We start from the raw sequence: 8,849 nt of genomic DNA on the forward strand, positions 1-8,849 counted from the left end.
GAGAGAGAGAGTGTGAGAGAGAGAGAGAGAGAGAGAGAGAGAGAACATTGCTTTATATCTGGCATATTTCCCTGCAGATTTAAACTGCAGGTTTTTTACGCTGGACATAAAGTGATGTAATATTGAATCAACCACTAGAGGGAGCAAAACATGTGTGGGGCACACACACACCACCGCAAGAAATACAAACACACAAGCGAGGAAAATGAGAATGCAGAAAATGCCAGAGACAGAAGAATAGAGAGACTAGCGTTATAAACTGGAGAAATGCCTTGTTCCGACCAGGTAATTAATACATTTAGGGATTTCCTTAAAATAGGGTTGCCAAGTTGATCTTCGCTGGGAGCGGGGGGCTCCCGCCGGCGGCCGGTGCACACGTCGCACACACATTACCCAGAAGTGACGCTTGTATGGCCGTGGCCCCGCCCCCAGCGTGCCCGGCGTCCTCCCGTCACTTCCGGGTGACGCGCGCATCGGGGAGGAGTTCCCCCCGGGGCCCGATACGCTGCCGCCGGGGAACGGGCCTCTGGGGCGGGGATTTCCCCGCCCCCCGGGGGGACTTGGAATCCCTACCTTTAAAGAAGCCATCACCTAAGCCCAGTCTATGTCTGATTGCAGCTACTGTCGATGTACTCAAGTTTCACAGCATGGAAGAATTTTTTAAGCATTTTTATTTTTATATAACAGCATGAAAGAATTGTCTGACCAAATAAAAATATAAGCACTAGGTTATATTGTCGACAATGAAAGTCAACTACAAAAGAGGCCGAATCACGCAGCCACAGAATCAGTGGGCAGATGAATGTATGCCCTCTGTTTCTCCTTAACCTTTTGCATTAATTCATTTTCAAGCTCACTATGGATCCTGTCTTTTGTAACTCCTTAGACATCTCTAGAAATGTGCTATATTATTTGAAATAAACAAAGCAAAGAAATGCTCCTTCATTTTGATTACTATTAAAGAGCAGTACATTTCCTGGGTGTTTAAAACGCTCCATTTATAAGCTACATTAAATTATTACTTAATTAAACTTTGTATCTCATATGAAGAGGATGGGTTTGTTTTCCACAAGGAATGCACTCTTTATTACAGATTATTTTCTCTAAAGCTAATGAATGATTACAGTTTATTACTGATTTACTCTATGGAATTGCCTTTTAAGAGGGGGAAGGCTATTGCTATTTTTTTTGTTGTTATTTACATGCTGAGAACTGAGATATATTAACGAGAATAGCAACCAGAAACACAGTAAAGCCACTTGTTTTATAACAAGGGTTGCTTGCAGAACTTATCGGGCACTCTTGATAGCTTGCAGTGAAGTGGCTTCAAAACAGATCATGCATTTTTGTATGTCCATAATCTAAGGATTATACTTGACAGCAGACCCTGAACGTAAGGTTGCCAACCTCCAGGTGGTGACTAGAGTCCTTCTGGGTTTACAACTGATCTCCAGGCAACAGAGATCATTTCCCCTGGAGGAAATGGATGCTTTGGAGGGCGGTCTCTGTGGCATTGTACCCTTCTGAGGTCCTTCCCCTCCCAAACCCCGCCCTCCTCAGCCTCCACCCCCAAATCTCCAAGTATTTCCCAACCCAGACCTGGCAACCCTACATTAACTCCTAATCGGCTTCACAGAATGTGGGTAGACCAACATGATTAACAAATGTCATATGATAGAATTTCAGGAATTGTACTGTTTCAGGATATAGGTGAAAACTAACCGGAAAAGTTCATTTGGACAGATGAGAGCATTCATAATGCAAATCTCTCACCTATACTCTGTACGGACGCTATGATGCTGTTCTATCTCGTTCCAGAAAGCTTACGCTCTGAGTACAACTGAATTCATAAGATTCACGTGCTTTTCCTCCATTAAGAAATTATTCCATCTTCCCATCAGAAGAGAGATCATTCAAGTCAAAAAGAACACACACACGAGATGCAGATGGTACAAAGCAATGACTGATTTACAGTGCCTTCCTACACAAATCTATACCCTTCTAAGGCCATCAAAGTCAATGGCCTTGGCCTGGATAGCCCAGGCTAGTCTAATCCCATCAGATTTTGGAACCTAAGCAGGGTCAGCCTTGACTAGTATTTGGAAGGGCGGCCTCCAAGGAATACCAGGGTTGTGACACAGAGGGAGGCAATGGCAAACCACCTCTGAAACATCTCTTGCCTTAAAAAAACAAGTAGCTCGCCACCGAATGTTCCTAATGCTAAAGAGCAAGAACTTCTGGCTGCCTGACAATTTTAGGATCTCCTGGCTATTCTACACTCTATGCCCTGCGGTAATTAATTAATTAATTAAAGTCAATGGGTTTGAAAGGATGAAACTCTTGCTCAAACGACACTGTTAGGGATTCTCATTTAGGAAACACAAACTGTGCGGAGGAGATCTTCATATCCTCTGCTTTTCCTATCAGACTGGCAATCCTCGGGAAGCTGATCAAAGCATTTGACCTCAATCTCCTCCCACTGCCTTACGGCGTATCATCAAACCACATAGTTAATCTACCAGAGAGGAAGTGGATAGTATGATACACACAGCACCACCATAATAAAAGGACAGTCCCGTGCCTCCTCCCCTCCCCTAAAATGTTTTAAAGATACACATGATGACATTTAATATCAAGACTTTTGTAAGTGTCCCCACCTCTGTTCCAATTCATTGAAGAATGAAGGAAACTCATATCATCATGATGCCAACCACATGCCTAGCAGGGCTATTTTTGGGCAGGAACGCACAGGAGCGAAGTTCCAGCTGGCTTCAGAGTTGGCCACGCCCACTGCAGCCAAAACCTCTGTGTGCATGGCTACAGAGGGAAGACCTGGAGAGTGAAAAAAAACCCCCCACGACTCCAAGGCGGGCAGGCCCGGGGGCCCCTGGAAGGATCAGGGAGGCATTTAAATGGTATGGCCCAATATGCTAATGAGTTGTGCTGTCGGGCTTTGTGGCCTATTATACTAATGAGTTCCTGCTGGGCTTTTTCTACAAAAAAAGCCCTGATGCCTAGTATCCCTAGAGAACATGGAAGAGTAGAGGGAAACATGGCATTGGGGGTATCATTCCTTGTCAGCCCCATGTCATTCATAACGTCACGTTTTGCCCCCCGCCACCTTGTTGTACATCCATTCCTGAAGGAGATGCCAACAAGCATCCAAGGACTAGGGTATACAGCAGGGGTCCTCAACACGGTGCCCATCCCCAAGTGCTTTTAGAAAGCCAGAGGGTATAGGTGGGACATTTGCTCAAAAGGCCTTCTGTTTGGCTGGGCTCCTGTCCAAAATGTCGAGTTCTATATCATCTTGCTCCCTGGCATTTTGTGGCCGGCTCTGCCTCCTGCAGCAGCCATTCCGTGCTGGTGCCCACTGCCCTGCGACAGAATTTTGAAGGGGCCTGCAAGCACCAAAAGGTTGGGGAGTCCGGTGACAGTATTTGTATATATTACTGGCAAGATGTCAGTCAGTCATGAACTGGTGTTAGATCTTGCTGATCTCGTTTGACAGGTAGAAGTCATGTGACTACAAGGTTGCCTCATGTTCTGGAATACTCACAATGACTCAAGCTAAAGTAATTGCTATAACCTGATTGGCTGATGTACATATATATTGCAGCAAGTTCAGTGCTGCACATCTCTGTATTTGGATCGTTTGTATGCGAAGCACTTTGCCAGTTTGTACAGTGAAAGTGCTAAAAAGGACTGTGTATCTGTATCCAGTTGTCCAGTGTAAATAAGTATAAATAAATGTAAGTACTCTGTATATAAGAACACAGAGACTCTGCTATCATTTACGGCGCACTAAACTACCGTTATCGGGACCCCTGCTTTGTGATCTCATAAGCACAACACCCGGAGGTGCTTGTGGGCACTGGGGAATACAATAATACAAAAGCAAGAAGAACATAACAGGGCTTCCCCCCACCCCGGGGGAACATGCCAGAATTCCGGAACCTCTTCAACTAAATTCTTTTTAAAAACGTTTAAAGGTTCACGAGTTTTCAGTACACAGGTTGAACATTTCATTCCCCTCTTGAGAGTTCAAGCACCTCTTTTTCCAAAATAATAATAAGAAGCCCTGAACATAACATAGTTCTGCTCTTCAGTTTAACGCATTGTGTCATCCACAGGGAATGCTATTAATTATGCAAAGCGTAATGGAGCTCCCATTCATTTGATGTCTTCCTGAAACGTTTGCCTCTGCTCTCTGTTTAATTAAACAATAAGAAATGTGCTAACAGAGGGCAGCAAGCACAGCAACAGGGATCGGTATAAAAGGGTTTCTGTACAGGCGAGGGGGGCGACTGTTCTGATTGCCAAGAAAGTAAATATGTGCCGTTCATTTAAAAAAAAAGAAAGAACCACAGTCTTCAGCTGGGTTGATTTCATTAGTCTGAATGTATTTCATTAGTGGTGCATCACGCTGGAAGAGGAAGAAAGTCATCGCCAGTCGAGCCAAGTTCAGAAACCTGCCCCACCAGCTCAACCAAGCCATGCCGCCATCTTGGAACTAGAGTGGGCTGCTTTGACGTTTCCACTTCTCCTTAGGTTACTTTGCAAACGTTGAAAAGTTCAGGTCTACAGAGTCAGGAGACAAATAATACACATGTGCCTTGATACGTGCATTTCACTGTGGTTACTCTACGACACTCAAAACACACCCAAATTAAGGGGAGGGGCTGTGGCTCAGTGGTAGAGCCTCTGCTTCACATGCAGAAAAGTTCAGGTCTACAGAGTCAGGAGACAAATAATACACATGTGCCTTGATACGTGCATTTCACTGTGGTTACTCTATGACACTCAAAACACACCCAAATTAAGGGGAGGGGCTGTGGCTCAGTGGTAGAGCCTCTGCTTCACATGCAGAAGGTCCCCGGTTCAATCCCCAGCAGCTCCAATTATAAGGACCAGGCAGGAGGTGATGTGAAAGACCTCTTCCTGAGACCCTGGAGAGCCGCTGTCAGTCTGACATTGATGGACCAATGGTCTGATTCAGTATAAGGCAGCTTTATGTGTCTTCAGATACATACATCATCAGGTCAACCTAGATACCATATAAAGACCTGTCACCAACACTTGCTTTAGGCAAAATGCTAAGGAGCTTTTGGAGGGTCTTGATTTGTTTTGGGGGGGTTTTGCTGTCAAGTCACAACGGACCTTTGGTGACCTCTCATGGGGTTTTCAAGGCAAGAGACATTCAGAGGTGGTTTGCCATTGCCTGACTCTGTGTAGCAACCTTGGTATTCCTTGGTGGTCTTCCATCCAAATACTGACCAGGGTCAACCTAGTCTGGGCTATTCAGGTTAGGGTAGAATTTTGATAAGAACCCCCCAGCAGCTCCCGAGAAGCGGGTACACACGACCCTATATTCACTTACAACAGAAGCCCAAATTACTCATGGCACTGGAGTTCCATAATTGGAACTCCCTGATGTGTAAGGTGACTCTAAAATGCAGCCGCCGGGGATGCGGATCGGGGTCACAGCACTGGGGAAGAGATTGGACTTAAGGTAATCTAAGGGCCTGCTTGTGGGAACAAAACCCCCGTGACCCTTATTATGTTGACATAGTAATTTTTTGATATATTATGCCCTGGGGGGGGGGGAATCCCTGATCATGAAGGGAGAAAGATAACTAATTAATTCCCCGGTACCCCAGCCCTGATCCAAATCACCTCCTCAGCTAAATTCTCAGTTCAAATTAAACTTTTAGAGTTCTGTTCCAGAATGCCAGCCAAATTTGGTGTAGTGGTTAGGAGCACAGATTCTAATTTGGGAGAACCGAGTTTGATTCCCCACTCCTCCACATGCAGCTGCTGGCGTGACCTTGGGTCAGTCACAAGTTCTTTCAGAGCTGTCCTCTCAGGAGCAGTCCTCGAAAGAGCTCCCTCAGCCCCACCTACCTCACAGGGTGTCTGTTGTGGGGAGGGGAAGGGAAAAGATACTTCTTTCCAATATGGGTTTGTTATCATTGTTATCTTATTCCTGACAGGTGAGTTTTCTAGGGGTATGTCTCTGTCTCTGTCTCTGTCTCTCTGTCTCTCTCTCTGTCTCTCTGTCTCTGTCTCTCTGTCTCTGTCTCTGTCTCTCTGTCTCTCTGTCTCGCTCTCTCTGTCTCGCTCTCTCTGTCTCGCTCTCTCTCTCTATATATATATATAAAGTTGAAATGGCTCCAAACTGGTTGCTCCAGTAAAAAGTCTGCGGACTCTGCTGTAACTTGCTAATAGAAAGCCCCCATTTTTATTCAGGGACTTCCGAGATGAGGTACAACAATGTTCCCCCTCCTTTTCATTTTCTCCCCCAACACTAGGGGTCAGTGTGGGCCCAAAAGACCTTTGGTGGCCATTCAGTAAAACCCGATGGCATTGGCAGTATTTCTCCTAGGTGATCCAGTTTGGCACCCAGTTTGGACAGACCCATGGTCTGGGTCTTATTCCTAAGACTATTCTGGCATCAGTCACTGTTCTAACACATCTTGTTGATTGATGGGTCACGCAGGGTCTGTGACTTCCTTCAACGCACAATCAGACGGGATAACGGCAACTGCAATCACTAATAAAAGGGACACAAAGTGCGGCCTGGAATCACACAGGACAGATTGCTGATTACAGACATGTTGACGACAGCTAGACGAGGCAGCTTCAAAACAGCAGCTGCAGGTTGTGACAACTCGCAGAGCAATGGTTGCTAAAAATCTGAGATACACCCAGATTGACAACGTAGAGTTGTTCTAATACAAGCCATAGGGTCTCCACCTCTGGGATGGGAGATCTGGGGGTGGACCTTGTAGAGGAAAGGATTGTGGGGTGAGAGGGACCTCAGTGGGGTATAACACCATAGAACCCACCTTCTAAAGCAGCCAATTTCTCTTAGGGTTGCCAGGCTCCAGGTGGGGCCTGGGGATCTCCTGCTTTTACAACTGTTTGTTGTATTTTAAATGTATGCTTCCAGTACTGCTATTGCCTTTTAAATCCCCATGTGCTGTAAAATAATGATGATATCCAGCAGTTGAAACACGATGATTGTTTTTTAAACTTCACTTGTTTATAATTACTGATCTTTCTTCCATGTTCATTTTTTAGCACAGAAGTCTGTGCGAGCAGCAGGCTCCTAAAATACCATATACGTTGAAAACATCAAGGTGAAATTTCCCCTTCCCAGCTAACTAAACTGGAAAGGGGAGTATTATTTGACAAAAGGAGGACTTCAAAGGGCTGGAGGAACTTCAGAGACCAAATGGAGGGGGATGAAAGGCGGCGGCTAGTGGAGTGTGACAAGGATCAGTACTCAGGCTGATTAGGTTCAAGGTTTCTTTTCTGAAAAGCAATTTTTGGTAAAGAGAGAGAGAGCCGGAAGGTGACAAAATTGGCTAATACACACAGGCAAAAGGGGAAAGCGCAGGGGAGGCGGGGAGGCGAACTGTTAGTTTAAATGCCCATGGAATATTATTCCAAGTGGAGTGGTGATTAGGAGTGTGGATCTTTGGTACATGGACGGCTTCAAGAGGGAATTAGATAGGCTTATGGAGCAGAGGTCCATCAGTGGCTATTAGCCACAAGGTATAGATAGGGGCTCTGGGGCAAGTGATGCTCTGTCTTCTTGGTGCTTGGGGGGGGGGGTCAACAGTGGGAGGGCTTCTAATGTCCTGGCCCCACTGGTGGACCTCCTGATGGCACCTGGTATTTCTGGCCACTGTGTGACACAGAGTGTTGGACTGGATGGGCCTTTGGCCTGATCCAACATTGGCGTCTCTTATGTTCTTATGTTAATACACCTCAGCGTGGAGGGAGGTGCACCCCAGGAAATGAGAAAGAACACCCACATGGAAGGAACTCTTTTTCTTCCTTCTCCTCCCATGTTCCTCAGCTTTCAGAGAATCGTCCTTCCTCTTTTCTGATGAAGATCACATATAAAGATCTGCTACCATTGTAGTCTTTGTAGCTTCCACCTGTCCATTTCAGCTATTAAATCAAATATACTTGGTGCTACCTAGCTCATGCAAAGGGATCCCCTACCCACGACCCCTCCCCTAATATGCACGGTTTCCCTGTTGTGTGGACAGAGGCAATGTGCGTCTTTGCTGGGCGCATACAACCTTGGAACACATGAACATGAACCCTGAGAAATCCACTGGTCAGTTCCAGTGCACTGAAACTCCACGTGCATAGTCAATTCATGCATTCTCCCTATTCACACATCATGGGGATGGCTTGTATCGGGAAGATCATGGGCAGTATGTGCTCCCAATACATGTTTGTTTGTTTGTCTACATTACTTATTGGGCACCTTTCTCACAGGGACTCAAGGCGGATTATACAAAGTGAGCCAGTACAATCACACACACACAAAAATTGCAATATTCAATAACCAATGCATTAAGATTTTAGAATTCTGGAACTGCCAGAAAGAACTGAAGCATACTATAAGTATTTACACGACACATTGAGTGGTACAGAAAGTACATCAATAGGATCCTGCTTACAATAAGCTGAACACAGCAGTATAGACCACCGTTGATGAAGACCAGCAGAAGGCAACGCTCCTCAGTTCCTGTGGTAGAGCTGTATTCGCTCTTAATCATTCATCCAAGCGAGTGAGCGAAAGCATCTTGTGCAGTGCCAACCCTCTTGGCTCTGCAGAAAAATCGCTTGAACAGTTCAGTTTTGCGTAGTTTGTGGAAGGTCAAGATAGGGTTGCCATTCCCTTGGCCACACTGGGGAAACTCCCAATCTGGGGGGGCTTCAGCCTGTCACCAGCCAGCTGGCAGGCAGGGAAAGCCCCACCCCTGAACAGGGATGTCACCATGCAACGTCCCTGGTGTGATGACATCACCTGGAAGTGACATCAT

General features: G+C 45.8%; 1 non-coding gene across 1 annotated transcript; it reads left to right on the forward strand.

Annotated features, from left to right (window-relative positions):
• The first annotated feature begins 4,828 nt into the window (after positions 1-4,828).
• TRNAV-CAC lies at positions 4,829-4,900 on the forward strand. The gene has a single exon. It is a non-coding gene; the product is annotated as a tRNA-Val (tRNA).
• The last annotated feature ends 3,949 nt before the right edge of the window (positions 4,901-8,849 follow it).

This window comes from Gekko japonicus, unplaced genomic scaffold, assembly GCF_001447785.1.
Source record: "Gekko japonicus isolate JY-2015 unplaced genomic scaffold, Gekko_japonicus_V1.1 scaffold1900, whole genome shotgun sequence".
NCBI lineage: Eukaryota > Metazoa > Chordata > Lepidosauria > Squamata > Gekkonidae > Gekko > Gekko japonicus.